The following is an 11,210-nucleotide window of genomic DNA, read 5'->3' as shown; positions in this document are numbered from 1 at the left end:
CCTGGGTACGTGCCCAGCAAAGTCTCTCCGGGAGCTCTGTGGACTCGGGCCTGCAGGCTCACCCCACCTCCGCTGCCCGCTCCTGGCCCCCGAGCAAGTCCACAGTGCGCCCTGGGGACCCGGTGGGACCCCAAGGCCTTGCCAGGAGACGTGCCGGGTCCCACCTTGCCAGTCACAGACCCGCGTGAGGTGGGTTTTCTTGCGCACTCGCACCGCAGCCGGCTGCGGGAACGGGGGCCGGGGTCCGGTCGCCTTGTCCTAAGCCAGACTTCAAAGAGATTCGGGAAAATGTTCAAGGGCTGCTCGCCTCGCTAATTCCCCTTCAATACATACTGACTTCCTCGTAACAATCTGTTACTCATCTTGACAAGCCGTGGGTGGAGCTAGAGAGTATGATGCTAAGTGGGAGGAGTCGGTCAGGGAAAGGCCAGTACCCTACGATTTCACTCCTATGTAGAGTTTAAGAAACAAAACCCACAGCAAAGGGGAAGAAAAAACCGAGAGAGAGACAAACCTAGGAACAGACTGTGAATTATAGGGGACAACCTGATGGTTGGGGTCGGTAGCAGGGTTGGGATGGGGATGGGATTAAGGAGGGCACTTGTGATGAGCACAGGGTCGTGTATGGGACTGTTGAATCACCATATTGTGCCCCTGAGACTAGTATAACACTGCATGTTACCTCCCTGGAGTGATCAACTTAAATTTAAAAAAAAAAGAGTGAAAAAAAAATAAATCAGTAAGTAGGTCTTTAACTTCTCAGTTTTAATTTCTGACGTGGTCACTACTGATAGGTGTGCCCACGAACGACAGCTCTCTGGGCTCCTCCACTGGGATCGGGACCAGGCAGGGGTCCCCGGGGACAGATGGCAGGAAACACAGGCCCAGGTTCCCCGCAGGCTCCGAAACCCTTCCTGTCGGGGCCATCCGTGGTGCTCCTCAAAGCTGTACGGGTCGTGCAAGAGGAGGAAAGACTGAGAAACTGTCACAGGTTGGAGGAGACTGAGGAGACGGTGTGCGTTGTGAGGGGGGCTGGATGGGACTCTGGAACAGATACGGGAGCGTCGGGACAAACGGGTGACACGGAACAAAGGCGACAGTTTGTATTGTCATTACCGTTCTGGGAACGACCACTACGAGGACAGGGGATGGCAGGGTGGGCTAGGCCACAGAGGTAGGTCCACGATAAGTCTGAGATGCCCCTTCAGAAGGCAGGAGGAGGCACGGAGGAGGCCAGCAGGGACCCAAGTCGAGTCCAGAGGAGAAACCTGGCTGCACCTGTGGATTTATGTGCTGTCACTGTTACTACATGCTGAGCACAGGCCAAGTGTGTTAGTCAGAGTCCCCCGGAAGAAGAGAACCAGCAGGAGGCATATACATAAAGAGAGAGACTTATTTTAAGGAATCAGCTCATGCAATTGGGGGCTGGCAAGTCTAAGATCTGCAGCACAGGCTGGCGGGCTGGAGACCTAGGGAAAAAGCTAGATGTTGCCGTTACAAGCCCGAAGGCCGTCTGGAGGCAGAATTCGTTCTTCCTCAGGGACACTCAGTCTTTTGCTCTTAAGGCCTTCAACTGATTGGATGAGGCCCACCCACTTTGTGTGTGTGGGGGGGGGGGCGGTCATCTGCTTTACTCAAAGTCCCCATGTTTCACGGATAATCTCATCCAGAAATACCTTCACAGCGATATCTAGATTAGCATTTAACCAAATGTCCAGGCGCTGTGGCTCGGCTGAGTGGACACATAAAATTAACCATCCCAGCAGGGAGATGGTGGGACAGAGATGTCAGGGATCCAGGTGTGGTTCTTAGAAACAGCCCCGCCTTCCTTTCGGTTTCTTCCCGGGCTTATCAGGATCTCAAAACAGGTTTCAGGTGCCCTGCAACCCAACAAGGGCCTCTCGTACAACGAGGCCCCGAACACCGTGCAAAGCAGAGCCCTTGGAAACGCAGCTCTGTGTGAGACCAGACAGAAAGATCCAAAGGAATGGCCCCCTCCCGCCTCAGACACCCTAGGGTGAGCTCTCCTACCTGGGAGTTGAGTTTAGCACTTTGCTCTCGCGTTGTTGTGCTTAGACCTTTATACAACTCTATGCAGAGTGATGTCCTCTCAGCCAGGCAGTGGACACCCGGAGGACAGAGACCCGGGTTGCCTGTCGAGTAGCAGTGATGGGGAGCTCACTGCTCAGCTGAGGCAGCCTTCGGATGGTGCTGACTGAAGGAGTCCTCCTCAAAGTTTCACTAGCACTCTCTCCCCAGGTCCTTCACATCCCATGGAGCCTACACAGGATGACCCCCAGGATGACACCCGGGGCGTGTGAGGACTGTCACCGAGCCTTCTCTTCAGAGGAGGCACAGTCTTGTTCCTCACGACGGACGGGCTCCAGGCTGCTGGGGGCCCTCCTCTGATCACATTCCTGTTCTGGAAGGCCCTTTCCCACTCTCCACGGGGCCTGGCCAACAGCAGACTCTCGATAATTGTCTTGAATAACAAAGCGAGCCCATTCGAAGAGCTAAGTCGAAGTCCTGCACAGCGTTCCAAAAGTTCACTTATTCAATAAGTATTTATTGACTTCCTACCATGTGCCAGGCTCCGTGTTAGGGTCTGGGAATAAAATGGTCCCCCAAACAGATGTGACCCTACAAGGGCCCTGGCGGATCCCCCTCAGGCCTCTCTGCTTCCCTGTACCCCAACTTCCAACCGCCAGGGCTCATAGTTCTGACTCCCGGGAGGCTGTCATGCTCGCTGCTGAGCAAGAAGGAAGTGCCAGGGGATTGATACGCCCCGGGAACAGCCCTCAACCAGTAAGACTGGTAGGAACTGGTGTGTAAATATCCTGCCCCCCACCCCCCGCCACCGCTTCCCCAGGCACAAGTTTTACACCATTTCTCAGACTTGCCCTCTGGGATTGAGCGCCAGGTGCCCACCATGGCAGCTGGCATAATAACATACTTTCTTGGTTGCTTTTCCTGCCTTGTGTCATTTCCCTACCCCTTACCTGCAATTCCCGAACAGACAACTTGTGCTTCATCTTCCTCTCGGGGTGTGCTTGTGGGGAGGGCAGACTAAGACAGCCTCGGCCCTCACAGGGCTTCCAGCTAGTGAGAAGATGGATAATAAATGGGCCATAACAAATCAATATATAATTTGAAATTACGATAAGGGGTGTGAAGGGAAGAACAGGGTATACATGAGGGGCCAGGTGGAGAGAAGTGTGAATGTACCGCTCGAAGGTGCCAGAGCGCAAGGTCAGGAAAGGCTCCTCAAAGGAAGTGACATTTAAACAGAGACCTGGAGGATGAGGAAAAGGAAACAGCATTCTAGATGGAGGAGAGCATGTGCGAAGGTCCTGGGGCACAAAGACGCTTGGCATAGTTAAGTTACAGGAAAAGAGCCTCACATCTCGCTATAGTGTAGTAAGCAGGGGAGAAAGTGGTATGACAGGAAACTAGAGGGCCGGGCGGTATCGAAATCAGGTATTGTCTGGTGAGCAGAGCAAGAAGTTTTTACTTTTCTCTCAAGATAACGAGCGAGCTTCCAGCAATGGTAAACTAGATTATTTCAGACCATTCCTCCCGCTGAGAATCCTAGAAGAGCTGGACAAAATTAAAAAGGAAAACCTGTCTGTTGGAAGGTACCAGATAACTATCAAGTCAGTGAGAAATTATGGGGATTATGGGGCCAAGATCTGGGAGAGCATGGATGCCCAGAGAGGAGGTGAGGCTGGCTGTCGATACCACTCTTCCCCTCAAGGGGATTACCGACTTGAAAGCAAGGTTTGAGAGGCTGAGAGGTTGAGCAGAGCTTTTTTTCAGACTCATGAAGCTTACTTAGAATTTAGAACCTGCCAAGGAGAGAGTGTTTATTAAACATCCAAAGGTTTGAGTCCGGATCCGTAAGGGCTGTGTGTTAAGAATAAAGATGAAAAGGACACAGACAAGCCCTCACAGGAAATGAATTCCAGCTTCAAGGCGTATCAATTCCTGACTCAACTAAGGGGATCTGGGACTGCCCAGCTAAGGTGATCCCAGCTTAGCTCCCTGCCCAAAGCAAAAGTAAAAAGGAAGACGCCATCAAGTTATCTGTAACTTTTCATACTCAACACCCAGCCCCACAAGAATACAAGATTCGGCAGCAAATCAGGGGAAAACACACACACACACACACACACACACACACACACACTAAAGAGACGCAAGACGATCTAGATATTGGAGTTATAATATGGATTTTGAAAATAACTGCAATTAAATGTTCAGTGAAGCGGCACATGGGTGGGCTCAAGCGTCCAACTTCGGCTCAGGTCACGATCTCACGGTTCGTGGGTTCGAGCCCCGCATCGGGCTCCGTGCTGACAGCTCGGAGCCTGGAGCCTGCTTTGGATTCTGTGTCTCCCTCTCTCTCTGCCCCTAACCCACTCGCATTCTGTCTCTGTCTCTTTCTTTTTTTTTTTTTTTTTTTAATTTTTTTTTTTCGACGTTTATTTTATTTTTGGGACAGAGAGAGACAGAGCATGAATGGGGGAGGGGCAGAGAGAGAGGGAGACACAGAATTGGAAACAGGCTCCAGGCTCCGAGCCATCAGCCCAGAGCCCGACGCGGGGCTCGAACTCACAGACCGCGAGATCGTGACCTGGCTGAAGTCGGACGCTTAACCGACTGCGCCACCCAGGCGCCCCTGTCTCTGTCTCTTTCAAAAATAAATACATATTAAAAAAATTAAAAAAAAAATTTTTTTTAAATGCTCAGTGAGTTACAAGACAAGATGAGAATTTGGGCAATGAATGGGACTCTGTAAAAGGGAATCATAAAATGAAACATACCCTTGCCATGTGATCCAGAAATTGCCATCCTTGGTATTTACCCAAGTGAATTGGAAATTTATAAGAACATGAAAAACCTACACATGGACGTTTATGGCAACTTTACTCATAATTGCCAAATCTCGGAAGCAGCCTTCAGAGGTGAATGCGTAGATAAACGGTAGTACATCCAGACAATGGAATACTATTCAGTACTAAAAAGAAATGGTTATTAAGCCACAAAAAGATATAGAAGAACCTTAAATGCGTATTAATAACTGGAGGAAGCCAATCTGAAAAGGCTGTGGACTGTATGATACAGCTTTATGACATTCTGGGAAAGGCAAGACTATGCAGACAGCACAAGGATCCGTGGTTGCCAGGAGTTACAGTGGCGGGAGGCATGAGCAGGCAGAGCACAGAAGACTTTGGGGGCAGTAAAACAATTCTGTATGATACTAGAGTCTACACATGCCATTACACATTTTTCAAATCCCATGCAACGTACATCACCGAGGGTGATCCCTGATGTAAACTGGGCTTGAGTGATGATGACGTTTCAACGTAAATTCACGATTGTAACAAATGTCCCACTTTGATGTGTGGCGTTGATGGTGAGGAGGCTATGTATATATGGGAAGCGGAGTAGGGGCATATGTGAACTTTCTGTACTGTCTGCTCAATTTTGTTGTGAAGCTAAACTTGCTTTAAAAAATAAAATCTATTATTTTTTTAAATAATAGAAGAAAATCAACTGAAGGCAAGGCAAGGCAAGGCAAGGCAAGGCGGAAGGGAAGGAAGGGAGTAACAAAAGGAAAGGAAGGAGGGAGGGATGGAGGGAGGGAGGAATGGAAGGAAGAAAGGAAAGGAAGGGAAGGAGGAAGAGAAGGCAATCAAGTGGAAATTGTGCACCTGAAAAACTGGGTAAGTGAAATTAAAAGCTCCAAAAATAAGTCTAATAGTTGACTAGATGCGGCTGCAGGGAAATGGAAGAAAATGGAAGGGAGCTCACAGGAAAATATCCAGACTGAAGAGAAAAAAGAGAAAAGGAGAAAAATGAAATATGGGACATGGTATAAAAGACCTAACACAGGCGTAATTGGAGTCCCAGAAAAAGAGGAGAGAGAGAGTACTGGACAGTGGTGGTGGTGTAAGAAATAACGACGAAGCAGATTTCAAATGAATGAAAAGACATCCAGCCATGGATTTGAGAAGGACTATGAACTCTTAGCAGGATAAATACAAAGAAAACCACACCTAAGTACAGCCCGATAATATCACTGGGAATCTAAGACAAGAAGAAAAATCTTAGAAGTAGGCAGAGAAGACAAAAAAATAGATTTCGGGGCGCCTGGGTGGCTCGGTCGGTTAAGCGTCCGACTTCGGCTCAGGTCCTGATCTCGCGGTCTGTGAGTTCGAGCCCCGCGTCGGGCTCTGGGCTGACGGCTCGGAGCCTGGAGCCTGCTTCCGATGCTGTGTCTCCCTCTCTCTCTGCCCCTCCCCCACTCGCGCTCTGTCTCTGTCTCAGAAATAAATAGACATTAAAAAAAATTTTTTTTTTTTTTAAATAGAGAGATTTCAAGGAGGGCCTGATATAATATCTGATTTACATTTTGAAAAGTTCGTTTGCAACTGCTGGACGAGAATGGGCGGAAGCAGGTGAGTTAGGGGCCCAGCAGAAGGCGAGGTGGGTACGAGAGTGATGGCAGTGAGGATGGGAGGGAAGCAGCCATGGGGAGGAGGTTCTGTATTTCGGAGACAGAAGAGACCACTTGGTGATGGAAAAGACCCGGGAGTGAGGAAAGGAAAGAATCCAGGGTCGTCCCCAGACTTCTGGTTGGAGTCATTCAGTAAACGGTGGTCATTTACTGAAATGGGCAAGAATGGGAGAGGGAGTGGCTTGGGGCATGTTATGTTGAGTAGGTGATTTGCTGTCTCTGAGCCTCATCATCGTCTTTCCAAAGTGGGGTCATACTTGAACTCACCTCAAAGCTTCCTGGCTACTACTGTCATAGACATCCAAGTTGAAGTGTCTGGTCGACGGTTCAGGGCAGGCAGCTGGAAGCAGGATCTCACCGTTTGTACCCTTGGGGACCCTGTGTCCTTAGCCGCTTTAGACCCAGAGCTGAAACAACCAGGCCAGCCCAGCCATGTGGTTGAGGGGGCCCAAGAGCTAGCTTAACCACCTGTACTGGGGCCAATTTCCCACTTAATCAGGAAAAAGGAGAAAAATACACTAGCCTTGAATAGTAGCAGGCGATTAAATTCAAACCCTGCAACACAGACGGTCTTAAGTGTTTTTTTCTCCTTCACCCAAAACTTTTAAATTCTGCTTCTGCAATCTGATGCTTGCCAATCTGCCTTACTCCATCTGCATTTATTGTTTTGCGTTTGCTAGCCGCTGGGAGATTAACACTCACCCTCTCTCTTCTTGGAGGGAAGTTTCCCGTGAGACTGCGAGGCTGCACCAGAAACTGTGTTTGGTGTTTTTTTTTTTTGTTTTTCCCAAGCGTTGATCTGATTCAATTCAATTCTATCCAACTCAGATATATCTGGAGGACTTTGTCTGTGCCAGGTACTGAGGGAGTCCAACGTATTATTTCAATCATTTCTCTGTTCAGTAAACATTTGTCTGCTACTTCTCAGATCCACCCCCGCAGGCCTTTTTCAAGTTCACTGTGCACTCACTGTGGGCTTCCCTGCAGGAACTTTGACCTTCACCCTGCCATGTCTCCAGCACCCCTGCATGCAGTAGGTGCTCAGTTAATGCTTGTGGACTGAGTGGGTGAACAACTCTGCCTTTGGTCCGACATGTCCTCTCTGAGAGGGTCCGGGGTCCCCGGCAGAAGAACGTCAGGGTCAGGCAGGAGCTCAGGCTCGTATTTGGAGCTTGATGAACATTTGCGACCACCCCAGCTCATCCGGCACCCACTGGGAAGATCGTGGGCTCCGGGGCCAGATGCTATGGGAGGAAACCTCAGCTCTGCCACGTTCTTGGCGATGGGGAAAATGCTCAGTCTCTTGAAGCCTCGACTCCCTTATCTGTAAAACGGGGGCCTTGGTGGCATCTGCCTTATTTTGAGGATGAAGCAACTTAAAATAAAGCTTGTGCCTGGCACATCGTAGTAGTTCAACTAACTATGGTCACTGATTATTCTCCTAATGCCTCCCCCCAGCACACACACACACCATTGCCTTCACTGTGGGGCCCAAGCCCCTTTTCCAGCTCATCTCCTACTGTGTACAGATAAGGGAGGCCAGAGGCCTCAGCACAGAAATCGGCAGCTAGTCTCCTCCTCCCTCTCATTCATGCGACAACTGTCTGTTGGGTGCCTTTCACGTGCCAGGCACAGCTCCAGGTACCAGGGACACGGTGATGTCAACATGAAGCCCCTGCCTGCCGTAAGGCCTGCTGAGGCTCACGGTCCACTGGGGAAGCGGACGATCTGCCAGTAAGCACGTGAACAAGCTCACTCTAAGCAGATGTGAGCGCTCAGAAGGAAATAAACCAAATAAATGCGGCAGCAAGTGATTGCGTTGAGAATGCTGGTCACGGCTGAGCATCTCAGCAGGGAGAACGGCAGGGGCAAAGGCCCTGAGGTGGGGAATGTGTCTGGCTGGTCTCCTGGAGTGAGCAGGGGAGAGAGGTGGGAAAGCAGAGCAGTGATGCAGTGGGACTAGATAGTGCGGGGCTTTGGGCGGGTTTCGTGCCTGGCTTTGTACTTGTAGCCTCCCCCCGGCCCGGGACGTCTGTGAGTCAGTGGACTGTGGATGCGAGTGCTCGCTGAGTCACCTCTGCCTCACTGTGGGTGGGGCCCAGTCTCATCTTCTCACGAAAGACCCGGCTCACTGATTTTCCTTCCCTGAATTGCTCACCGCCCAGCAGAAGCCGAAGGAACCAAAATCTTGAGGGCTTTGTTCGTTTTTAATTTCCAACCTTCTCGTCCATTCGTTTATTCACTCAGCAAATCTTTGTGAGACGTATATGACATGCTGAATACTTTGCTGGGCTCTGAGGACAACTCACATACCAGCCCAGAGCCTAGAGACTTCAATGCCTCAGCTTTCCCGTCTATAAAATGGGCAGGCTGGAACTGATGTCTACGAACTACTTCTCTTCTAGAGTCCGGATGACAGTGGAGAAGTCTGTAAATATCTCTGCCCGACATCACATGTACAAGAGAGGGCTTGGAGGGAGAGGCGGAGAGACTCCTCTTGTTCCCAAACTTAAGAGATGAAAGGTGCCCCCCTGTTGAGTCTCGTAGCTCCATCGCCCACCCACTCCGGCTCCGACCGATCCAAAAACTGTAAAAGATTTAAGAGATCACTGACTCACCTCTCCTTCCTGAGCTGCAGTGAGGAAAGAAGTACTTTAGGCTGCCTTCTCTGTTTGTCTCCTGATCCAGAAACCCGAGTCAGTGGGCTGGGAGCTATTTGCAAGGCTGCACTTTTTGGTTAACAAAAAATTTCTCTGCTCATAGCCAAGGGGAGGGGCGGGACAACCAGAACCCCACTTCTTCTTTTGGTAAGAAGTCATCTTTTCTTCTCTCGGGGAACCGTCTGGGCATGTGGGAGGAGTATGGAGAGGCGATGCTGTCCAGAGGGAAAGGTTTGGGCGCTGCGGGTAGCCCACTTACCAGCTCTTTGACCTTAGGCAAGTCACTGTACCTCCCTGACCCTCAGTCTCCTCTTCGGTAAAATAGGAATAATAATAAATAAGTTTCTGAGAGAATTAAATAAAATCTATAAATTGCCTTGTGCACGGTAAGCCAATAATCGGTGACAAGTATTATTAACACAAATACAGGGACATTGTGAATCGAGAATAATCGCATGCCCTCCATGATATCCACCTGTTAGCTAATATAGCACCTCACTGGCTTAGGGTGGGCTTCAGAGGCACCAGATGTCTCCACGAGAGTGAATGGTAGTGCATCCCCCCCACCCCCGCCCCCTGCCTCTTGTCACGTTCCTTCCTTCCCAGTGAGTAACTGCAAGCCTTCAGGCGGCCCAGCAGCCAATAAACATCGGTGCGCAGCCTTGCTGGTCATCAGGAAATGCAAATTAAAGCAACAAGATACCAAGGCGCACCCATTAGATCGCCAGAACATCTGATACCAAATGAAACAGTCTGAGGCCGCCCTATGTAGATCAGAGCTGCGGGAATGGGATAGTGATACCCTGCCAGTGGGAATGAATCTCAGTGTGGCCAGTTTGGCAACAGCTACTAAAATCGGGAAGGTGCACGCCCCACAATTCAGAGGTCCTGTTTGAGAACGTCCCCACTGGAGAGACTTTCACGTTTGCACAAAGTAGCACGCACAGGCCTGCCCAGGATGGCACGATTCATACAGCAAGGAATCGGAAACAACGTAAATGTTTCTCAACAAGGCAGGGACAGAAGACTAAATGAGAATACGAGGCAGCAGTTAAAAGGAACGAACTAGCTCTGTATGAATTAATATGAGTCGATCTCCACAATGTTGGGAGAAAGTAGGAAAATGCATAATGGCCTACGCAGAATACCATAAATAGTGACATACACTGTATCATTCACAGATAAACGCATACTTATAAAGGCATAAAAAGAAGCCCGGAAGATGAAGACATCGGGGGAGGGGGAGGGGGCCGGGGAGATTTCAGAGCTGTAATGTTTTCTTTCTTAAAAGAAACATTTGAGGGGCACCTGGGTGGCTTGGTCGGTTAGGCGTCCGACTTCGGCTCAGGTCATGATCTCGCGGTCCGTGAGTTCGAGCCCCGCGTCGGGCTCTGTGCTGACCGCTCAGAGTCTGGAGCCTGTTTCGGATTCTGTGTCTCCCTCTCTCTCTGCCCCTCCCCTGTTCATTCTCTGTCTCTCTCTGTCTCAAAAATAAATAAACGTTAAAAAAAATTTAAAAAAAAAAAAAATCGAAACATTTGAAAGTGAACATGCCAACCGGCTCACACATAACTCTGGGTGGCGAAAATATGGGCTTTGTTATCTTACTCACGGTTATGTTCTGTGTATTCTTTTCAACAAGAGAAATGAAAAGGAAGCCCGTCACAGAAAACACCGGCTAAGGAATGTGGAAGGAATGATAGCTTTAGAGAGCCACCGTATTTTAAGTGCTAGGCTTGTTTCAGATGACGACCCTCAGTGAATGGTGGTTGGGGACCAGGATGTGGAAGGTGCCAAAGTGCCACCTGCAGGGGACACTAATTGTGGAGGGGGCGTTTCGTGTCGCCACCTTAACAGGTGATCCAATCCAGCCTCGCCACGTGGGGGACAGTTGGCCCCACGTACCATTTGATGAGATTCAATAGGAAGAAGACCCCACCCCCTGGGAGGGCTTCTCCCCAAATCCTAGAGAGTGCCCAGCCCTAGCATCCCGCTTCCAGGAAGTCACACAGGATAGAGGAACCTGTTAA

At 49.8% G+C, this 11,210-nt stretch overlaps 1 long non-coding RNA gene across 1 annotated transcript; it reads right to left on the bottom strand.

The window, feature by feature from the left end:
- Nucleotides 1-744: 744 nt before the first annotated feature.
- LOC121015730 (uncharacterized) lies at nucleotides 745-9,243 on the bottom strand. Its single transcript, XR_005783946.1, has 2 exons — nucleotides 9,139-9,243; nucleotides 745-945 (listed from the first exon to the last, which is right to left on the bottom strand). It is a non-coding gene; the product is annotated as an uncharacterized LOC121015730 (long non-coding RNA).
- Between the last annotated feature and the right edge of the window lie 1,967 nt (nucleotides 9,244-11,210).

The sequence above is a fragment of the Herpailurus yagouaroundi genome, unplaced genomic scaffold (assembly GCF_014898765.1).
Source record: "Herpailurus yagouaroundi ecotype Mexico unplaced genomic scaffold, PumYag 208, whole genome shotgun sequence".
NCBI classification, from domain to species: Eukaryota; Metazoa; Chordata; class Mammalia; order Carnivora; family Felidae; genus Herpailurus; species Herpailurus yagouaroundi.
The sequence above is the reverse complement of the archived record's forward strand: the minus strand, read 5'-3'. Positions and strand labels throughout refer to the sequence as shown.